Below are 22819 nucleotides of genomic sequence, written 5' to 3'. Positions count from 1 at the left end.
ATTCAAATAATTATTTTATTAATTTAAATATAGTCAAATTTCGTGTATCGATTCAAAAGCGAGATGAAATAAATAAATGATAAAATGAATTTACTCAGGTTTATACTTTAGCCTAATTTTCCTTTTAATTCCCTAAGTTATAACACTTTTGTCAAAAATGGTTATAGGGATAATTATGATAAATGAGATAACAGATTAAAAAATTATGAGAAATTTAGACTATGATTGAGTGTGGTTAGTAGGCATAAAAATCATTATTTTATTTATTAGAATAGTAAGATAAGATAAAATATGACTAATTAGAGTTTTGGTGCCGCTAGATCCTGATTGGATCAAGTAACGATACCATATTCGTGGACGTAATTTATTTTTTTCTTTTTTGTTTTTTATTGTGACGTAATGAATGTAACAAAATCCGACCGAACATCAATTTTAATTTCTTTTCTATTTCCGGTACCTTGAAGAACGCGATGGACACCGACCGAATTCGCGTAGACAAACCACTCGGGACCGACAATGCTCGGGATTGACCAACGTCTGAGTTTTACAGACCGACGTCAACCCGTAGGTCAACCTCAATTTTTAATTTTTTTTTGTTATAGTTTCGGTAGTGTAACGAACGTAACTCAAATCGAATTAATTAACGTGACAAGAACCGACCGAATTCGAATTCACGTGGGCCGGTTGCCTCAAGGTCCGAGACTGATTGGGTTTTACCAACACCCATGTTTTATAACCGACACCACCCATTGCTCCACCAGTCCACCTCACTATTCTGGTACCGTGACAAACGTAACCGAAACCGACTGAATTCAGGTCGAGTTACTGCCTCAACATCCGAGAACATTAACGCTTCGGTTTTACCACCATCGGGGTTTCACCAACCGAATAAACGTTGTTTATATGGTAATTGATGCAACCGATACTGACCAAAATTGCGTCGAACCACCGCCGACGTCGTAACGCTCGAGTTTCACCAACATCCGGGTTACAACGCTCAGCTTTACCAACACCCGAAGTTTACTAACCGAATAAATATGTTATTTTTTTATCACACGCTACACGAGTTCCGTTACATTTTTTATTTTAAATATGTTAATTTGACAAATTTATTTTTTATGTCGTTTTATAAACAAGTAGTTTATGTTTATAAAGAAAATATTTTTGTGAGAAGCAAACAAATTACGCCACGCGTACTAAGGCCTAAGGATGAGGGTGAGAATGTATTTTAAAACAAATTTAAAAATTGGTAACTCTTCATATACTTTTGTAATATCGAATAACAAATATAAATCTATCGATCCCTCTTTTCATACATTTTATGTTTTGAAATGTTTACTTCTAGATTAGGGAGGTGGGGGTGTCATAAGAAAACCAGTTACTAGAAAAACCAATTCTGGTCAATTATAGAATTTGGATTTCTTTTGTAATACTTTTAGACAAACTCAATATCAGTCATGATAAAAAAAGATTAATGGTTTAAAAGAAATGTCCCGTCTTATAAAAGATCTCCTATGTATATTGGGCTTAGTTGGTCGTGAAGCAAATAAAAACTTTAAGAGTGCTCAACTGGGAGCAGTACCAGTATGTGTGACATTCTGAGAAGCCTCCACTGATGTAATAAAAAAAACCCGTGAGTTTTTGGATAAGCAATTCATCTGAGCCGAATTGGACAATATTAGTGGAATGAGGTGGTTAGACATTACCAATGGTATCCGAGTCACTCTTGAGTTATGAGATGTGGTAAACCTCACTAAAAATGATGATTGCCATGGGAGTCCATGAGAATAAGTTAGGCAAATCTCACATCCCTGGACTGGGATGGTGGCTCAAACATCATCTAGGACGACGAGTCCATAAGGAGGTGATTAATGTAACACCTTATTCCAATGTCGCATCATTCGTGACTACGATAGATTTATGGTTCATAAGGAATGTCTCGCCTCAAATATCACCATTGCCTTTTGGGATTAGTTGGTTGTGAGGCGGATGAAAACTTCATAGTTAAGCATGCTTAGGCGGGAGTAATACCAGAATGGGTAACCTATTGACATGAGATTATGTAAGCGAAAATCTGAAAAATAACATTAAAAGTCAAAAAACCTTATCTTTTGGCAAGAATTAAAAATACATCTACACATTCAGCATGACTGTTTCACTTGAGTCACAACAACGATACATGCTGGTATTTCTGTACAGCTTTATTACGAAACACGCAGTAGCCCTATTACGGTCTTTCGTCCGTAATACGTGTATAACTTGGATCCAACTATACGTGCACTTATGGTGTGAATTCTTTTGCCAGTAGATTACTTTTATGCGTCACACGTTTTGAAAATCATTTAAGCCACATGTTTGACTTTACAATCATATTTAAAAAGAGTTAACATATTCACATAGTATATAAGCTCTTGAAATTCAGTTATTCCTATCTGAATTTCTTTAACCTATATTAAATCATAGGTCTTTTGTTAGTTCTCTTGATCTAATATGGGATCTAGTTTTGAAGGTCAAACCACGTTTAAAACGTTTATATCGTTTATTTGGTTTAAAAACTTTAAAAACATTAATCTTACTTTTTATTAAGCCATCACAACAGCTAGACATTAGTCTATATTTTTATTCTTTCCAAGAATGTTTCTTCATCATGAATGAACATTCATTTTGTCAAAATCTTTGTAAAAACTATTTTGTATAGTTTAACTTCGTTACTCAAGTTTGGATATCACCTTGTCTAAGATCATAGCTTTGCTTAATCATCAACTTTGGACTTGGGGACGCCAGTATGAACATCAACGACTCTGGACCATGTCACGACTTGAAATCTAGGACACGTCACACTTCTTGAAAGTACTCGGGGGGTTTGGGATGGGTTGAATGACTAACCCATGCCCTGATTTTATGCATTAATAGTAAAGTAGTATTAGTTTCAAAATAAAGAAAAGTAACTAAAATTAATTTTAAAACACTACAGGATCAAAACAAAAATAAAATTAAAATACATAAAATTTTAATTTTCATGTGGTCGAGTTTTCCAAATATGTTGTCACAGCCGATTGGAGGTTGTCATGCGCTACTATGTATTTCAGTGCGAATTGTTAGTTTCACTTCGGCGTTTAGGTTGCAACACTATTGGACATTTAGAAAATATTGTGTCAACTTCGACTTGCTGATATTAAAAATAAAATAATCCAATTACAATAAAGAGGCAGGTAAGTGGACAACAAACTGCGCCGTCACCCCCTTTTGAATGGCAAAACCGATCTTACTGAAAGCAAAGTTATCGGTCTTCGGCGTCGATGAGTTACTGTGCACGACCCGCTGAACTCTTTTTAGAAACGTAGCAGTATCGGAGGCAAGAGACCCAAATGTGTATAAAGCAAAATGAATGAAGGCTTGTTGATTCTCCACACACGCCTTCTCGTGCTTAGCAATTTTTCCTGCTTCTGCCTTTAGCATGGCATGCCTAGCAACAAACCCGGTGTCCCTAAGCCCGACAAGAGGGGACACCTCAGTAAGGTCCACACAAGCATGCTTCCCCCCCCACCCAAACATAAGAATGTCCGCTGGTCGGAGAGTAGACCTTCATTCACGTGGATCCGACAAGAAATTCATAGGAGCCTCTTTTCTTGCCGAGATTCCCGCCCGTTTTAACACATCACAAAGGACATCCCTGACCAAATCATGTCTATATTTAAACCCGGGCACCGCGTGTTCACCAAAATTATCTAAACAAACCTTACGACAGACCGGACATGGCTCATCAACTGGGAACAGGGGGATCATTAAACGATATTTAAGAATGGCTCGGTACTCCACTGCTGACATGTGCTGGCCTAACCCTTCGATTGGGGTGACAGTCCAAAAGTCTTAAGCATGAGAAGCCTGAAGACATTTTAAATATTTGAAAGTGTTAGATAAAACTATGACCAAGGTTGTCAAATAAGACATTTGAGAATTTTCCTTCATTTAAATTATGATATTGTTATACAAACATGAAAAGAGACTTAAGGTTACCCCTAATTAATTGGTTATATTTTGTTTTATTAAATACGTCTCTAATTAGACACACCCCTAATATGGTTGTATTTAACGCCCTGTTCTTGAGTTTTTTTTAAAGGAGAGAAAGAAAAGGAAAACTAAGTATAGTTAAAAAATGGGTGTTCTTGAGTTTTTTTTATGATGGAAAGCAAAGGAGTAGGAGGAGTTAGGAGGGATTAAATTAATGTATTTTCCCAATAAGTTATCCTCCCAAAAATGGGATGATTACTAAGGATAACTATTTTTTAACATGATTATCCTTTCCTTTCCTCTAATTTCCTTAAAACTCAAGAACACACCTAACTAAAAAAAATTTCCTTCCCTCCCTTTCCCTTTCTTATCCTTCCCTCTCCTTTCCTTTATTTCTTTGGTTAAAAAACTCAAGAACAAGGCATAAAAGTTGGAGCTCGCGTGGACTTGATCACTCTTATTAAATAAGCTTCAACTTAGTTTTTGAGTTCGTTGAAAGTTGACTTGATTCAAGTTTTTAATGATTTGGTCGCGTAACTTATTTGCAGTTCGAAAGGATAATTTTGGGGACTGAAAGCTCCTTTTATACCTGCACTAGCATACAATGTAAATAGTTTAATGATATGATGTTCGACTATCATGAGTACATCACGTAAGCAGTAAGTCGTGTTTAACCACTGAGCCAAAGCAGACACTATGTAATTAATATGAATATCATTCTTTTTTCTATACATAGAACATAAAATTCATGTAATCTCAAACAACACTATTATTCATAGACGTTATAGCTAGAACACCATTACATATTATTATATTACAACGAAAACGTTCAAATATACTAGCTTACATAAAATTCATGTAATTTCAAACAACACTATTATTCATAGATGTTATATATAGCTATAACACCGTTACATATTATTATATTACAACGAAAGCGTTCAAATATACTTGCTGGCATACATGTGTACTATACCATATATATTCTGCTGACTGTTGAGCATATGTCCGGCATCACAAAGTTACGTTGTGTAATTTAAGAATTGTGGAAAGATCTACGTGACACGTACACTTGCAATGGACTATCAACGTGAATATTAATTGAGGTTCTGTAACTTAGGACTTTGTTTTCATCACTCAACTTGAACACGAAGTAACCTAACAAAACTGAAGAGATTATCTTCAGTTGCCGATATGCAAAATCTTGACCCAAACAAGTTCGTGGTCCGGCCTGTGTATGAACAAGAAAAGTATAAGGGTTGTTTAGTACAACATATAAACTAATAACCTAGTTAAAGATATAGTTTGAAAATCCATGACCAACAAATTAAATTACAGTTAATTTTTTTAAATACTCAATATATTATATATAATAACCTGGAAAGCTGTAAATTTGAAGGGGCTCTTCGAATGGAAGCAACCATCTTGATCAAACCATCTTTCTGGTTTGAATTCAAGTGCATCATCACCCCATATAAACTTCATCCTTCCCATAGCATATGGCAGATAAGATACCATATCCCCTTTATTCACATTACAGCCATCTGGTAGAACATCATCTGAAAAGCATACCTTTGGATCCTACGTACGTACATCATTTGTATCTCAACATTGTAAGGGAATTGTTGACACAAAAATAAATTTAGATGTCCCTTTAATAGTGTATGTAGTTAATGTTCGTATATCATTATATTGAACACCTTCCACCATATGTCAAAGTTATCTGTCAAACGATGTGACTGAACGGCATTTGGCATTGTGGTATTCATGTGTTGTATAAGTTTTTGTCTTTCCAAGTGACGAGGGATCAAATCCCATTGGTCATCAGTGACGTTTTTTTTAAAAAGCGGTTAAATAAAATATGCTAAATGGTGTGACTGAAAAAATTATTTTTCGAATAGGCGTGGTTTCGAGTTGTCATATATGTGTTTATTTCTTATCTTGCAACAAGCCCATGAATTCTTTCCTTATAAATTCTTGAATGAACCCTAATATATTATTTTCTATTCTTTGTTTCTTTATATTATTTTATATTATTTTTTTCTTTAATCAACCGATGTACTCTCATAAATAGTTAAAAAATAATCACAATAAGTAATTCCACATTTCATTATAATAATTAAATTTATATGAACAGTTTTATCAATAAACAAAACTTTTGATTCTAGCCATGAGTCGTATTGATTGCCTTGTAGGATTCACTTAGTTAGTTAGCATATCCTCAAACAAGTGAATGAATGAAGAATAATATTTAACTCAAAATTGCCCTTAGAAACCCAAAAAAAAAGAAAATGAAAAATGAAACATGTATATATAAGAACTGAATGCATACCACTGGCAAAGCTGGATATAGTCTGATAGTTTCAGTCAAAGCTGCCTGAAGATATTGCATCTTGTCACGTTCACCGTCACTCACACAAGCAGCGAAATCCTCGACATCTTTAATCTCATCGGTAATGTTTATTGTTTCTATGATTTCTTTTGCAACCTTATCTTGAACTTTAGGATGTTTGCAAAGCATGTAAATGAACCAAGACATGCTAATCGCTATAGGATCTTTACCAGCAAGCACAAAGTTTAGTATTATGTCGCGCAAGTACTTTGGATCTTTAGCATTAACCTGAATAAACCTTGACAGGATGTCTTCTTTTTTGAGCTGCAAGTTCAATAAATTACTTACAAGGGTTAAATTGATAAATGGTAAATCATTGAATCAGCATGACCAACATGTCTTGTGAAAATAGCCATTGGCTTTTATTGTTATAAAAAACTTCGTCATTTAAAATTATTGTCACGTGTCCGGCTCGCGTCTGCGCAAAGATATATTAAGATGCTCCAAAATTTAATAAGATAATAATAAAGTTAATACCCAAAAGAATTTTATCTTTACTATATTTTTAACGACAAGTGTTACGTTTACTCTACTTTACTCTAATAATTCTAAACTATGACTTGCCTAGGTTTGAATATGAGACTTCTCGTCTACCAAGCGCTTAGATTAAACTTAATTTCTTAAAATAGTTGAAGTATGTGTTTTAGAAACGTAAACGGAAGTGTGCAATATATTTAACTTTTTTTAAATACGTACTAGAAAACTTAGTTTTAAAATATACTTAAAAACTTATTTTCCTTAAATATTAAAGATTGTAAAGTGCCACTTGTCATCACATGACAGTGTAAGTTTGTAAAAGTTCTACAACATTATTCAACACATGTATTAAAGTTATATTAAAGTTTCTTAACTTTATTACATGTGTTGAATAAAGTTATATTAAATAACTTAGTAATGAATATTAATAAAACACAAAATGATATATTAAGAAAAAGAATATGATGGGTGGAACTAAGATCACTCTAACGTTCAACACAAATTAAGATGACATGACACTTTAAATATGGATTGAATCACTTCTCAATTGTGTTAAATTTGTTAAAAAAGGCCATGGATTAAGTTTTTCACGGGTTAAAAGACAAAAAAATATATTAAATTAACAATTAATAGGAGTGAGATGGAGTAAAAAAAGAGAAAAATGAGTGATGTGGTGCTTATGTGGAGTTAAGAGGGGTTTGAATATACTCAATGGCCTAAGCTGAAAAAATAGCCTCGCGCACGTTATGCAACTAGCTAGTTTCTTTTTAAATTTGAATTTTTTATTTAAATGTTAATTTATGATCTAATTAAACCTTGAATATACTGTCTTAAAAGAATTAGTTAACTTACTCCATTCATAAGAATTATTATGTTTTCTAAATGTCTTTAAAAACGATGAGTAGTCTTACAGGATTCGTTAGGAACAAAGAAAAGTGGCACTGGTTAGGAAAAAAGAAGCAGTTTGAGCTTTCAGGTAAAACTCGTTTCTTTCCGTATTTAGAAAAAAATATATTCTTAAAATTTTTAAGAATCCTTAACGGTTATGAAGTCGATTCTGTCCTTTTACGTTATCAGCCAAAATCAATGGTGTACCATGGATTTCTTTTCATGTTGGGGTTTGGAGGGATTAATCAAAGTTTTACGATGGCGTTTGGGATGTTCGGGTATATATAATTATGTATATAACACTAAAAACATACCTCCATCACTCCATGGCTCCATGTATATGATCAGAAGAATAATATAAGCTTACCAAAGTATCATCTTTCGACTTGTGCATTTGTTCCATCTTGACCTGGATCACCTTGTAAACAAAATCATCAACGATTTTCAAGCTTTTCTTTAACTCGGCTTCAAATCCAATATTAAAAAACTTCTTGATCTTCCATGATAGGTCAACAAATCTTTTGTATGTAAAGTTGTTTGCATCATCAAATGCACGGCTAAATCTAGCACCTTCTTCGTTTCGACCACTCAAGTTGTCAAGATCGATTCCAAAACCGACTTTAAATATTGAATTCTCCGTTGCTTTCATGAACAAGTCCTGTATATATACACACATATCATGAACATTATGTGTAGCACTAATTAAACAAATAATCATATTTTAGCGATAAAAGTCACTAGACATTACATTTATATCAATTAGTTTGTTGCTATCCGCTACTTGTGACAGTATCTTCCTGAGTTTTATTGTGTTATTTCTAAATGTTACACTGCTAAAATCCCTAAGGATTTTTGTAGAAAACTCTTGGCTCGATACCTTCCTTTGTTCTCGCCATTGATCCCCGTCCACTGTGAATATTCCGTCTCCAAGTAGATCTGATGCAAGGCTGTGGGTATAATGTCCCTATAATATTTGTACACAGTTTTAGTTTGGTCAAGAAACTTATAACAAGATAAAAGCTTACCTTGCCATAATTTTGGAAATTGGTCTTGAGGATATACTCCACATTCGCGGGATCGGTTGTATAAACCTCACCATGAATAGGGCTAAATATTCTGTAAGTTTTGTATTTTTCGGCGAGATGAGTCATGTAATGGTGTAACTTGTTGAAGTTGATGAAAAGATGGAACACGGTTCCGCCAATTGGATGATACTTCTTCCCATGTTGTTGTTGTTTGTAGATACAACCGAAAAGGACAAGAAGTAAAGCTGTAATTACTGATATGATCAGTATTGGATATGAGAGTAAATATATGGAAGCTGCCATAAAGGAAAGGGAATGTGTTCTTATGAAAGAAGTCAGGGCAGATGCTTCCTTTTATACTGGTTTTAATGCATAATTGAAAGTCTATAAAAGTCAAACAAGGCGATTTAGGAGTGTTCTTTTAAAACATTATAATATGATTATGATAAATAATACATTCCCTAATGCGATTCTATATTTTGTAAAAGTGAATAATATACTGTATATGAAGAGATTAATGTTTTTGTGAGAAGTTGAGGTTGGACATAGGCGCCTTTTCTAGGTCGGGAGTACTGAGTTGTGAGTTTTGTATTAAGGTAAAAAGATCATATTCCTATTTTGATAGGGGGTGGTAAGTTAGTTAAAATTAAGGTATAAAATAAACGGTTAATTCAAATCTTTTTTTGAGTGTAAAATTAATTAGTCAAAAAAAGTAAAAAGGAATGTGCGTGTGTGGGCAAATCTTGACACGTTGTAATCAGGACCCCTTCTCACTTTTTAAGATTTCTAAACTTTATAGTTGGATCATCTCACACTATGTGTGTGTAATTGTGTTGTAACTCGTATAGGGGACTCGGGGTGGTGCGTGATGGAAAACCATCATGCGTTATACCATCACCAACACTGCCGCCGGTGGTGGCCATCACGCGTGATGGTGAATTAGCGTGATTGCCATCACGTGTTGGAAACCAAGAAATTGTACCGTTGGGAGGTTTTTGACCTTTGGGGGGGGGGGGGGGGGGGGATTTAATAAAAAAAATTAAACAATATAAATAAACAACAATTTCAATCCAACTCAAAACACTCTCAATCTTCCACTTCATTTAAAACAAAAAAATATGGAATTTCTGAACAATTTGGTTCCCTTAGACACTAATAGCTCTTCGACTTCAGATAACACTGCTGAATGGTTACCGTTGTTATATAACGAACTTGAAGGCCCGAGCCGTCCAAAGAAAAAAATGGTGGATCGTGATCGTATACATGCCCACGAAGTGCTAATGAACGACTATTTTGTGGAGGAGCCGAAATACAATGACGAGACGTTTAGGGAACGCTTTCGTTTGCCGAAATATTTATTTTTAAAGATTGTATCCGACGTCGAAGCAAGCGAAGAATGATTTCAAGAATCTTACGACGCGAGGGGCAAACTAAGTTTTACGGCGCTTCAAAAATGCACATCCGCTATTCGTCAATTAGTGATAGGTAACCCACCCGACCAATTCGATGAATACTTACAAATGTCTTAGAGAACTTCACATGAATGAATACAATTCTTTTGTAACGCGATTATTAAATTGTATGGCAAAAAGTTTCTACGAAAACCAACAAGACACGACATTACACGTCTTTACGCCGCGCATGAGGCTAGATGACATTTTCCAAGGATGCTCGATAGCATTGATTGTACACATATCGAATGGAGGAATTGTCCACGGGAGTTTTGAGGGGCGTATGTTAGGGGTGATATCAAACGACTGACCATCTCACTTGAAGCCGTTGCGTCAAATGATTTATGGATTTGGCATTCTTATTTTGGTCTTCCCGGCTCAAACAACGACATCACTGTTCTATACACATCACCATTGTTTCAGAGCGTAACAGATGGTACCACACCTTTCTGTTCGTAATTTGTCAACGGGAAATATTACAGACGTGGCTACTATCTTGTCGATGGTATCTAACCGCAATGGTCTGTTTTTGTGAAAGCATTTTCGTTTCCTGTCGAGGAAAATGAAAAAGAGTTCAAGAAGTTGCAAGAATCGGCAAGAAAAGATGTCGAGAGAGCTTTCGGTGTCTTAAAGGGTAGATGGTGCATACTTAGTCGACCGGTCTGTGCAATGAAAAAACCCACGATTTCTAGCTACGTATATGCATGCATCATATTACACAATGTTAATAAAAGAAGATGGACGTGCAATTTCTCTAGATTGGGTACCGGATCTTCCTACTCAAGTTCCCGTTCCTGAGGATGTGCAATTAGACTTGCGGGATGACAATATTCACCATCGGTTGAGATGGGATCTAGTTGAACTTATAGGTTCTTTAGGTTTGGAATTTCCGGATTCAGACGACGAGTAGACGTTTATTGTAACTTTTATTTTTTAATTCTAATTTTTAAGTTGTAATATGTTATAGTAAAATATTGTTTTTATTTTTTAAGTTGCAAAAAAAAAAAAAAAACCTTATCACACCACACCACCAACCCCACTAAATTCCATCACTAGTAATGGATTTGGTTGGGGTAAGGTATCACCATCCCATTGGGTGTGATGGGTGATGGAAATGAAACCACCCTCTCCACCCTAAGGCCGAGTGTAGTGGGCGCTAATTTGGGGCGAAAAGGGGCGATAAATGGGTGGAACACCGCCCCCCGGGCGATAATTGGGCGAAAAGGGGCGGGGGCGGGGTAATCTTGTCGCCCGATGGAGAAGATAAATAATAATATTATAATAAAATGATCGTTGTCAAACGGTCAACTTTTAAAAAAAATTAAACAATATATATATATATATATATATATATATATATTTATATATAAACATACACCCTTTCTTCTCCATTTTATACACAAATCATACCAAATTTCTTACAAAAAATAATCAAAATGAATCCTATAAACAACCCGAACCAACCGAACTACCAACTCCCTGGTTTCGGTCAAGCGTATGGTTCGAAATCGAGCCAACCGAACCAACCGAACTACCAATTCCTTGGTTTTGGTCAAACGTATGGTTCGCAATCGAGCCAACCGAACCAACCGAACTTACAATGGAACCCGAGGAACCTGAACCAACCGAGCTATCTGTATCAATTTTCCGACCCGAACCTAAACATGTACGCCAACTTTCTCAGCCCCCAAAACACAATGCCGGCGTTCGGTTCTACACCTCCGGAGTCGGAGCCGGTGACGGTACCGGATACGCAAACGTCACGGTCCTCCGGTTCAAGCAAAAAACCGACCCGTAAACACAAAAAAAAACAACCGGGGGAGTCGATGGCCCAATGTGATCCATACAAGCATTGGAGCGAGGAGGAGGAGGTGACCTTGCAAGGGCTTGGATCGTCATTTCGGAGGATCCCGACGTCGGTAAGTTTTTTAATATTAAGCATTTATTAAAAATGTATTTAGTGTTTATTAAAATGTATACTAATTGTGACAAATAATTTTAATTTGTAGCTAACTTTCAAGCCACCGGGGTGTTTTGGAAGAAAGTATTTGAAGCTTGGCTCGATATAACGAAAAAACCCGAAGACTACCGGGGAAAAGAAGCGGTTCAAGCCCACTGGAAGGGGCTTAACGCCGATTGTCAAAAATTTGCCGGCATATTTAATCGGTTGCAGGGGCCCAGCTGGCGTAGCGGGCATAACGACGGCGACATTATAACTCAAGCCTTGAGCGACTTTCGAGCTCAGGGCCAAACTTTTAAGCGGCCCGGGAAACCGTTCAAGTATTTGAATTGTTGGAAAAAACTACGCGGTTGCGCGAAATGGGCAGGGGCACCAACCGTTCCCGTCACCCGACGAGCCGGCTCATCCCGACAATCAAAAAGGTCGAAGACATCGTCTTCGACAAATCTGAGCACACCAAACACACCCTCCGATGCTCGTAGCTTCTTCCTAGACGACACGGTTAATTTAGCCGAAGAATTGAATATACCCGACGAAGATGAGATAGAGGAGTTGCCTCGACCACGCGGGAGATCGAGGAAAAATAAGGGGGAATGTTCGTCGTCAAAACAATTCAATACGGAGCCCGTTGAAATAAACGAGTTGGTCGGTCGTTTGGAAACAAATGCCACTGTAATTGGAGCCAACCTTCGAGCATCCAACAAACAACAAGAAAAGCTGAACCAGACGTTCGAATTAAAACAAATGAAAGAAGACTACGAATCCCTCAAAGCGGAGGGGTTTAACGAGGATGCCGCGTTATTGTTTCAACGCCGACGTGACAAAATGCGCGAATATTACGGATATTAGTTTCTTTTTTAGTAATGTTTTTTTTTAATTTTTTTCTTTAGTTATGTTTTTTAATATTTTTAGTTATGTATTTTTTTTAGTTATGTTTTTTTTATTTCTTTTTAATTTTAATGCATTTTTATTTAATTATTTAAATAAATTGGTTTTTATTTAATTAGTTTAGTTATAAAAATAAAATAATAAAAAAACACACTGTGGGCCCAACTTGTAGCCCCTACACCATTACACCTCAAAAACAAATTTCCACTCCATGCTGACTGGGCGTCACGTGTCACAATTCACCCCCAATTGTAGCCCCTCCACCACACAGAGCCTAAGATACAAACGTAGTAAACTAAATAATAAATATATAAAAATACATAAGTAACATTTGATACACAAAAAAGACCTTTCGTTAATTAGTGCCTGATCTCGAATATTAATTGAATAACATAAAATAAATATAGTTTTTAAAAGCCAAAAGTTTCAATTGAATTATATGTTACAGTGATATAGTTTTTAAAAGCCAAAGGGGTGTGGAAGCTGGACAAAGGATAAACGAATTGTACTTTCCTAAATTATTTTAAGACACTAATTGGAGTAAAACAACCATCTTGACGTTAACGATTTACATATATATGTAAAACTAAATGATGGAGTTACACTAAGATACACACATGTATATATATATATAAAAGGGTTAAAATAAAAATACATAGTTTTGTAGGAAGAATAGAAATGACATAAAATTTAGAGTTAGGAAACTATATAGTCTAAATCCTTGATCCTAGGAAACTATATGCTATTTTGAAAACTACCAATCTCAACCACTAGATCCTAGATCTAAGGGTCTAGATATTCTCCGGCACAAAAAACCCTCGGACGGTGGAAACCATCACCGTCAAGTTTATTAATGGTAAAAGGTGGTTACAAGTATTGTGGAGTTTATGATCGATGTTACAAAGTAAACTAGTGAGTAGAGAGAGTAATTGCTTCTGCTCTAGAGTGCGTGAGAGTACCCGTGAAACCTAATCGATCATAACTCGATAATTATAAAGAAAATACAATTAACAATAACTCCTAATAATCCGCAAGTCCTCCACTAGCCACTCCCATCACTTTGACCACGTGCCATAGAAGTCCAGTAGCGAAATAAGTGGAAGAACAAGTCTAAGAGCCGTTGTTGATATTTAAACATCAATCTTCACACGAAATCGTCCATTACTAGCTATGTTCAATAAGGATCCTGGATCCATATTCCAGCTAGAGAATACTCCATGAGGATAATTGATGCAAGCACGCCTTAAATTGTTATACCTGTCTAACACACCACCATACTAAACGCAATCATTAGTAAACAAATAATACTGAGGATCGTTGATCCTTTATAACCTAATACACATCTCAAGGATAATCTATCCATAAGATAGTTAAGGATTAACGATCCTCAACATAAAATTTATGCCCTAACAATTGCCCCCAAAATGGCGGGTGATAGTTGAACACAGCTGTCATTTTGAAATTCAAATTTACTGCGAAACTGATAGATGGGACGGTTTTGCCAGAAATATTTACCATTTAGCCCCCGAGTTAATAATAACCGTCTATATATGTCGCCCTGTATCTTTGATTATAACCACACCTTCAGCCGACGCATCAGGTTTCCTTCCTACTCTTTCTTTATTTTCTTTAACAATGTCTACTGGTTCATCTTCTTCTTCTCCGTCTCCCTCTAAACCTTCCGAACAAACCTCTGATAACTCCGAGTTGTCGGAAATGGAACCCTAATGCCTCTTAGCCAACCCGTCTGCCGAAATTTGCAAACTCACGGATCCCGAGATTGATGACTTTCGCTCGCTGTTCCCTCTGAAAACCCTATTCCAACCTTACGAATCCAGTGTCCGCTGCGACGTATATCCAAGGTCTAGGTGTGTTTTTCGGCGACTCCGTTCCTGATTGGCTACAAGTATCCCTTTCCTTTTTTTACTCAAAGCTTCTTCGATTCCACCGGGATATCCTATATACAGGCTATGCCTATGGTTTGGAGGGTCCTCAGCACTATCGAGAGCATCATAGACGGATGTCGGTCTTCCAGAGTTATCATACCTGTACACCCTCACTACCCACGATCCTGCCCGATTTATCTTCAAATCTAAACCTTGACAACCTCACCCGATGCTAAAAGTCACTTTAAACGATTCCTTGTGGAGGAATAAGTTTTCTTCGTAAAACGTGACTCAATACCAGGAGGGGTTGATCTCCCTTCAAAGTGGGTTAGAAAGGGTAGGATCCTGGATCCTTAAGAAATAGCAGGATCCTTGATGTTGTTTTAACTTTAATTCTGAATCTTCCTTTTTGTTTGCAGTTGACAACTTTGCTTCTTTGGGCAAGTTACCTGGTACAGAAGAAAAGACAAAACGGTTCCTAGCACTGGATAGTGAGATTAGGACCTTTCAAGCCCGTTTTATTGAAGCTTTTTGTGATATCTCCTCAGGTTCCAGCATGTCAAGTAAGTTAATAATTATAAGATAAAAAAATTAGAATAAGAAAACTTATTTGTTAACTCTTTCCTTTTCAGGCGCCAAGAAATCAGGAAAGTCTGCTTCCAAGTTCTCCCTTGAGGATATCGATTGCATGGTCACCTCTCCTGTTGTCAAGAAAGAGGCTTCAAAGGCATGCACTAGCTCCGAGCCCAAGATTGCAACGACCAGGGCTAAGTCCGCTGCCTCCAAAAGAAAGAGGTCCTCTGATCCTGAGACCCATTATGACATTGTCCTCTCTGTAAGTATCCTATATTCTGATACTTTGAGTTGTAGGATCCAATATCCTTATGATTTTGATTGCTTTGTTGTGTGTAGGCTATGAGTGCTTTCAAAGAGCACTATGAAAAGATTATCGGCCAAATGAGTGACAAGCTGTCGGGGTTAGGGAAAGCCGTGGTTGCCAAGGATAAGGCCATGATCCATCTCTCCAAAGAGAAGAAACAGTTGGAGGATCAGCTATCCTTAGCCGAAGCCCAACGTTAAGAGGCAGTGGAGCAGGCTACAGATGAGGCCAAGGTGTGGGCTGCTAGGTCGGTATTCCAAGCACGGATCAAGATGGCGAAGGAAGCCAGTGATCCTGCTTTCGACAAGACGACCTAGGATGTGGAAAAGTGGAAGGCTGCCCTTGATGATCTTGATGGTGAGGACGATGAGGATATGGCTGAAAATACCGAGGTTGGGACTAGTGGCGTCAAAGAGGTGGTTGAAGCTGGCAAGGGAGAAGGTGCTGCTGAGGGCGAAGAAGCAGCTTAGGTGGGCGATGAAGGATACAGAAGATAAGGCCCGAGCCCACTTTTTATTTTGTGTTGATGTTTTTCTGAACAATAACTTTGATTTGTAACAGACAGTAGTAAATAGGGTAAAGGATCCAAGATCCTTAAGACAATTTGCAGGGGTGACAAAGGTGGAGGGATCCTCTGTTTGTGGGGATGAAGCCTTTGTTGCCCCTGTTTTTAATTTTCCTGCACTTATGAACAGTTAGTAGTACTCACTTAACCCGGATGGATGGTCCATCTTTTGCATGGTGAAGTCCGGGTTAAGAATTTTGGATAAGTCCTGGTGGCTTATGTTTTAATAATATAAAACTTTCAACTATCTGCTTGTTATTTATTTTAAAAGTTTGTTTGATATAACTTTAGCATTATTGATAGTTTCGAAAAATAATCTTGATTAATGGATTTTAGGATATCCATATGAAAATTACATAGGATAGAATATTCTTAAAAGACAAGCTCTAGGATAAAGTATCCTTAAAAGATGAAAAAAGTTATACAATAGAATATCCTTAAAGGACAAATTTTAGGACAAGGTATCCTTAAAAATAGATAAAAAATTTTAGTAATAAAATATCTTCAAAGGAATAACCCTCTAACTTGAAATATCCAAAATTATTGCAACTAAGATAATACATAAATTCATTAACAGAGCCCATACCGGAAGGTCTAGGTAGACCTACGTTACCATAAGTACTGAACTCTCAGTGAACCTTGAAGGAATAACTTTAGGATTCTGGATCCTTAGAATTTTGATAATCACAATGAACTTTAGAAAATCTGTTGCAAACAACTTATAGTGTTAATGGGATTAAACCCATTAAGCTGGGGACAAGCTCAAATAATAAACTGGGGACAAGTCCGTGCAACTGGGGACAAGCCCGTGAACTGGAGACAAGCCCGTGAACTGAGGACAAGCCCAAAACTGGGGACAAGCCCAAGGATACGGATGTCAACTGGGGACTCGCCCAAAACGGGATTTAGCCCAAACGTGAGATAACGTGAAAACGTTATAAACCTTAGCTAACATGAAATTGTTAGAAACCTTTGTCTTAATATAACGGGAAAACGTTATAAACCGGTGGTATGGTACGTCTACCATAATTCGTAGGATCCTCCGTATAGCCGAAGACAATGAAATTGTCAGCTACTAAGCGTGTACTGGTCCCGCTGCCCTGGACTATACGTTGGATAGCGTGCGCTCCAGGCGAGAGTGCAGAAACTCTATTTATAAGAAAGGTGAAAACCTTTAAACCTTAGAGGATATAACCATCGGGGGTCATACCCAAACGTGGGCTAGGCCAAGGGAAATAGGATAGTACCTTGAATGTAAAGGAGATGTGACCAACCTTTTGATCATCAAACATATTATTATAACCCTGCATCGATACTTAAAACTTGGAAAAGATAAAATGTTAAGAATGTATTATCCTTAAATTAATAATAAGAAATTGAAAATGATAAGTAATCGGATAGATATTACCAATTTCGGGGATCCTTGATCCTTTAAGGATAATATATCCTCTCAGGATACTGGATCCTTATTAGAAAAAATACTTCTTGAGGTGGATAGCATTCCATGCTCTTGGTAATCTATTGCCTTCCATTGTGAGGAAATGATATGCCCCCTTTCTTGCTTCCGACTCGATCTGATAAGGTCCTTCCCATTTGAGTGCTAACTTTCCATCAGCCGGATTGGTAGTATTTTGGAAGGCTTTCCTCAAGACTAGATCTCCTTCTTGAAATCTTCTGATCCTTATATTCTTGTTGTATGCCCCAGCTACCCTTTGTTGATAAGTTGCCATTCTGATCTTTGCTAGGTCTCTGAGTTCTTCTACAGTTTCTAAGTCTTCAAGAAGGATTTCTTTTGTTGTTTCAGGATCACGGATACTCGTTCTTGCAGTAGGAACCACCATCTCTGTTGGGATTACTGCTTCTAATCCAAATACCAACGAAAAGGGTGTTTGGCATGTTGCATTCTTGGGTGTTGTCCTGTCGGCCCAAAGAACATATGGTAGTTCCTCGGCCCACTTTCCCTTCTTGAATCCTAGCTTCTTCTTTAAATTGTTGATGATGATTTTGTTGCTAGACTCCGCTTGACAATTAGCTTGAGGATGCACCGAAGTAGAGGTTATCATCTTGATGCCCCAACTGTCATAAAAGTTAGTGGTTCTTTTCCCGATAAACTGGGAACCATTATCACAAATAATTTCCGAGGGGATACCAAATCTAGTAATAATATTTCTTTTAATGAAATATATCACCTCTTTTTCGCGTACTTGAACAAAATCTTCTGCTTCTATCCATTTTGAAAAGTAATCCGTCATTGCAAGCATGAATACTCTTCCTTCTGGTGCCTTAGGTAGTTTGCCCACAATATCCATACCCCATTTCATGAAAGGCCACGAAGAGGATATAGGATACATAGGTTCTGCTGGCTGGTGGAAGATGTTTGCATGTCTTTGACAAGCATCACATTTCTTCGAATATTCCATTGCATCTCTCTTCATAGTTGGCCAGAAGTATCCTGTTCTTAGAATCCTAGAAAACAGGGCTCTACCTCCGGTGTGATTACCACAGTCACCTTCATGAAAATATTTCAGCACCTCTTGGATTTCAGGATCCTCGATGCACCTCAAGTATGGACCTGCAAGAGATTTCCTGTATAGTATTTCATCTAATAAAAAGTACTGTGATACCTTGAGTTTAAAGGATTTAGATTCTCCGCAGCTGGGATCTCTCTAGTTCGAATGTACTTTTTGATTGGGAGGATCCAGGATCCTTGGCTGGCTGAAGATAATGGATCCCAAAATACAATCTGCTTATCATTTGTTATTTCTCCAACTTCTTGCTCTCCTATTGCTGGCAAGAGTATATGGATAATTGGGATCTTCGTATCTTCTGGGATTTTCAATGATGAGGCTAAATTCGCTAAGGCGTCTGGCCCAACGTTTTCCTCTCTTGGTACCTGTAGTATACTAAACATTTCGAAGGATTTTACCAATTCCTTCACAATATCTAGATATTTGATCATATTTTCACCTTTCATGGTATAAGAACCGTTAAAGTGGTTAGTTATAAGTAAAGAATCCATATAAACTTGAAGATACCTGATCCTCATGTTCTTGGCTAAAAGTAAACCTGCGATGAGTGCCTCGTACTCTGCCTCATTATTGGTAGCTTGAAAGGCACATGCAATGGACTGGGGTATTATGTCCCCCCTGTGGCGATTTCAGTAGTATGCCCAAACCTATTCCTCTTACATTGGATGCTCCATCTGTGAAGAGGATCCAAGGATCCTTGGTTTCTTCTAGTTGTTGTACTTCCAAATCAGCTTCCTTTTGCATGTCACTGCTGAAATCAGCCACAAAGTCTGCTAGTGCCTGTGATTTGATAGCTGTTCTAGGCTCATACTGAATATTGTATGCACTCAGCTTTACAGCCCACTTAGCCATCCTACCTGACAATTCTGGTTTTTTTGAGAACATTCTTAACAGGATAATTAGTTCCCAAGATAATAGTATGAGTCTCAAAATAATGTCTTAGCTTAGTAGAAGCCATAATTAAAGCAATGATTAACTTTTCTAAATGAGAATACCTGGCCTCTACGTCTAAAAGACTCTTACTTAGATAATATACTGAGTGCTGTTCACCCTCATGATCCTTGAAGAGGACGACACTTACTGCATTACCTGAGACAACTAAGTATAGATATAAGGATTCTCCATCCACAGGCTTCATTAGAGCTAGAGATGAGGATAAGTAATCCTTCAAGGCTGTAAGTGCAGCTTCATGCTTTTCCGTCCACTCAAATTTCTTATTCTTTCTCAGAATGTCATAGAAGTCTTTGCATTTCTCAGAAGATCTTGAGATGAATCTGTTGAGGGCGGCTATTCTTCCTGTGAGCCTTTGGACGTCTTTTGCTTTTGCAGGAGACTTCAAATTGAGGATGGCTTCAATCTGCTCGGGGCTTGCTTCAATTCCTCTCTTAGTCACCATATATCCCAGAAACTTTCCAGCCTTAACACCAAAGTGGCATTTTGACGGATTCAATTTCATGTTATACTGGTCGAGGATATTAAATGCTTCCTTAAGGTCTCTAAGGTGACCATCGTCTTTTTTTGACTTTACCACCATATCATCTATGTATACCTCCATAGTCTTGCCCAACTGATCCTTGAACATCTTGTTGACTAGTCTTTGGTATGTTGCCCCTGCATTTCTTAGTCCGAACGGCATAGCAGTATAACAGTATATGCTGGTAGGAGTCATGAATGTTGTATCCTCTTGATCGGATGGTTCCATTTGAATTTGTTGAAATCCAGAGGAAGCATCCATAAAGGTAAGCATTTCATGTCCTGCCGTTGCATCCACCATGGAATCTATATGTGGTAATGGGAAAGGATCCTTGGGGCATACCTTGTTTAAATCGGTAAAATCGACACACACCCTCCACTTTCCATTCTTTTTTGAAACAACGACCACATTAGCTAGCCATCGAGGAAGCTGAACCTCTCTGATCATACCGGCCTTAAGAAGTTTTTCAACTTCTTCTTGTATGACCTTGTTCCTTTCAAGAGCGAATTTTCTTCGCTTCTGATGAACGAGTTTAACAAATAAATCAAGGCCTAATTTATGAGTAATTACCTCTCTTGAAATATCTGTCATGTCTGAGTGCTTGAAGGCAAAGGTAGATTTTCTTTGCCCTAAGAAGGATACTAAATCCTCCTCAATTTTGCTAGGGATACTGGATACTAAGAATACCTTCATCTCAGGATCCTCGGGGTCCAAAGATACTTCTTTAAGGTCTTTCTCCCGAGCTTCCAGCACGTCCCTAGGATGCTGCTGTAGTTGCTATGCTATTGTGTGTTTGGCTGTTGGCTTCATTGATGAAGAATAATAGTTCTTGGCCTCCGCTTGGTCACCAACTATCTTCACAACTCACCAAGGAGTAGGCAGTTTGATGCATTGGTGATACATTGAGGCTACTGCCTTCATTCCATGCAGCCAGGGCCTACCTAAAATAACATTGAAACAAAAAAGATTATCAGTAACAAAAAATTTCTGGTATGAATTTAACCCTTCGATATAAATTGGGAGGTTGATGTCCCCCAATGTCTTCTTGGTTTTACCACTGAAACCGACTAGCACTGATGTTCTAGGAATGATCTCTGAATCCGGTATGTTCATCTTCTTGAGGACATCACGCTGGATAATGTTGACCGAGCTCCCTTCGTCTACTAGGATCCTACGTACATAATGGTTAGCGATAAATAAAGTAATGATCAAACTGTCATGATGAGGATCTTGGATGTTTAGTTTGTCTTCCTCGTCGAAGAAGATCCTTTTGTCTGTTGTTAAGGTAGTGGATACTATCGGTTGGTCTCTGTTATCCATCTTGACTTCTTTGGAAAGTCTTCTTGCTACAGAGAAAGAAGTTCCACAAATGTCTGAACCTCGAGAGATGAAATTCACCATTCGGACATCCAGCTCATTCTTCTGAGGATCCTGGATCCTTGAGTCGAAGAAGATTCTCCGATCAGTCACTCGAGTAGTGGGGATAAGCGGTATTCTTTCATCGTCCAACTCGAATTCTTTTGTGGGCTTTTCTTCTATAGCACACGAATCTTGAAACATTTCGTAGTCTCTGAAGACAAAGTTGATCACATAAGCGTCTGGTGGTGGTGGCGTTGCTTTTTGTGGAAGATCTTCAGAATCTTGGATGTTGGATTTTTTTCTTCCCAGAGCTCTTTAAAGTGACCTTTGCTCAGGAGGTATCCGATTTCCCTCCTTAAGCCGATGCATTCGTCTGTTGTGTGGCCAAAATCTTCGTGGAAGGCACACCACTTAGACTTGTCTTTGAAGGTAGTCGTCTTCTCGTTATTTTGGGGCCACCTTGCTTTCTCTCCTAGATCCTTCATGGCACAAATCAAGCCATGGGTATCTACGGAGAAACAATACTCGGAGATGCAGGGATAGTCTTCATCATCATCTCCTTCTTCAACTGCTCGTACGTTCTGGTTGTTGAACTTTTTATACGGCTTTGTGTTGTTGTTCTTGAACGAGAATCCTTGCTTCTTGTCGGAGGATTCTTGTTTCGTTTGATTCCCCAGACGATCCTGGATCCTCTAGTCATCCTCCAACCGTATGAATCTGAGTGCTCTGTTCCTTACTTCATCTAGAGACCTGCAAGGAGTCATCATGAGATCATCATAAAAGGGGGAGCCCCCCTGAACTCCCATTTTGAAGGCCTCAACAGCAGTAGCCAAGTCAAGATTAGGGATTTCTAGAGCTTCCCTGCCGAAACTCGTAACAAAATCCCTAAGGGATTCATCACTAGGTTGGATAACTCGGTATAAATCACTAGTTAACTTCTCGAATTTCCTACTACAGGAAAATTGGCTGTTGAACAAGTTAACTAAATGTGAAAAAGAAGTAACAGAAAAGGGAGGAAGACTTAGCAGCCACTTT

At 37.7% G+C, this 22819-nt stretch overlaps 1 long non-coding RNA gene and 1 pseudogene across 2 annotated transcripts in view; both read right to left on the bottom strand.

The window, feature by feature from the left end:
- LOC143614432 (uncharacterized) overlaps positions 1-22819 on the bottom strand; it is a 133456-nt gene that overhangs the window by 57718 nt on the left and 52919 nt on the right. The window lies entirely within an intron of this gene.
- On the bottom strand, positions 5048-9218 carry LOC143614634 (cytochrome P450 704C1-like; annotated as a pseudogene). The gene is made up of 5 exons (XR_013150321.1): positions 8794-9218; positions 8136-8732; positions 6344-6667; positions 5389-5592; positions 5048-5242 (listed from the first exon to the last, which is right to left on the bottom strand). The product of XR_013150321.1 is annotated as a cytochrome P450 704C1-like (transcript).

This window comes from Bidens hawaiensis, unplaced genomic scaffold, assembly GCF_021521415.1.
Source record: "Bidens hawaiensis isolate Kalapana, Puna unplaced genomic scaffold, B.hawaiensis_p1.1 tig00002273_1, whole genome shotgun sequence".
Taxonomy (NCBI): domain Eukaryota; kingdom Viridiplantae; phylum Streptophyta; class Magnoliopsida; order Asterales; family Asteraceae; genus Bidens; species Bidens hawaiensis.
Note: the sequence above shows the minus strand (reverse complement) of the source record. Positions and strands in the feature narration are given on the sequence as shown.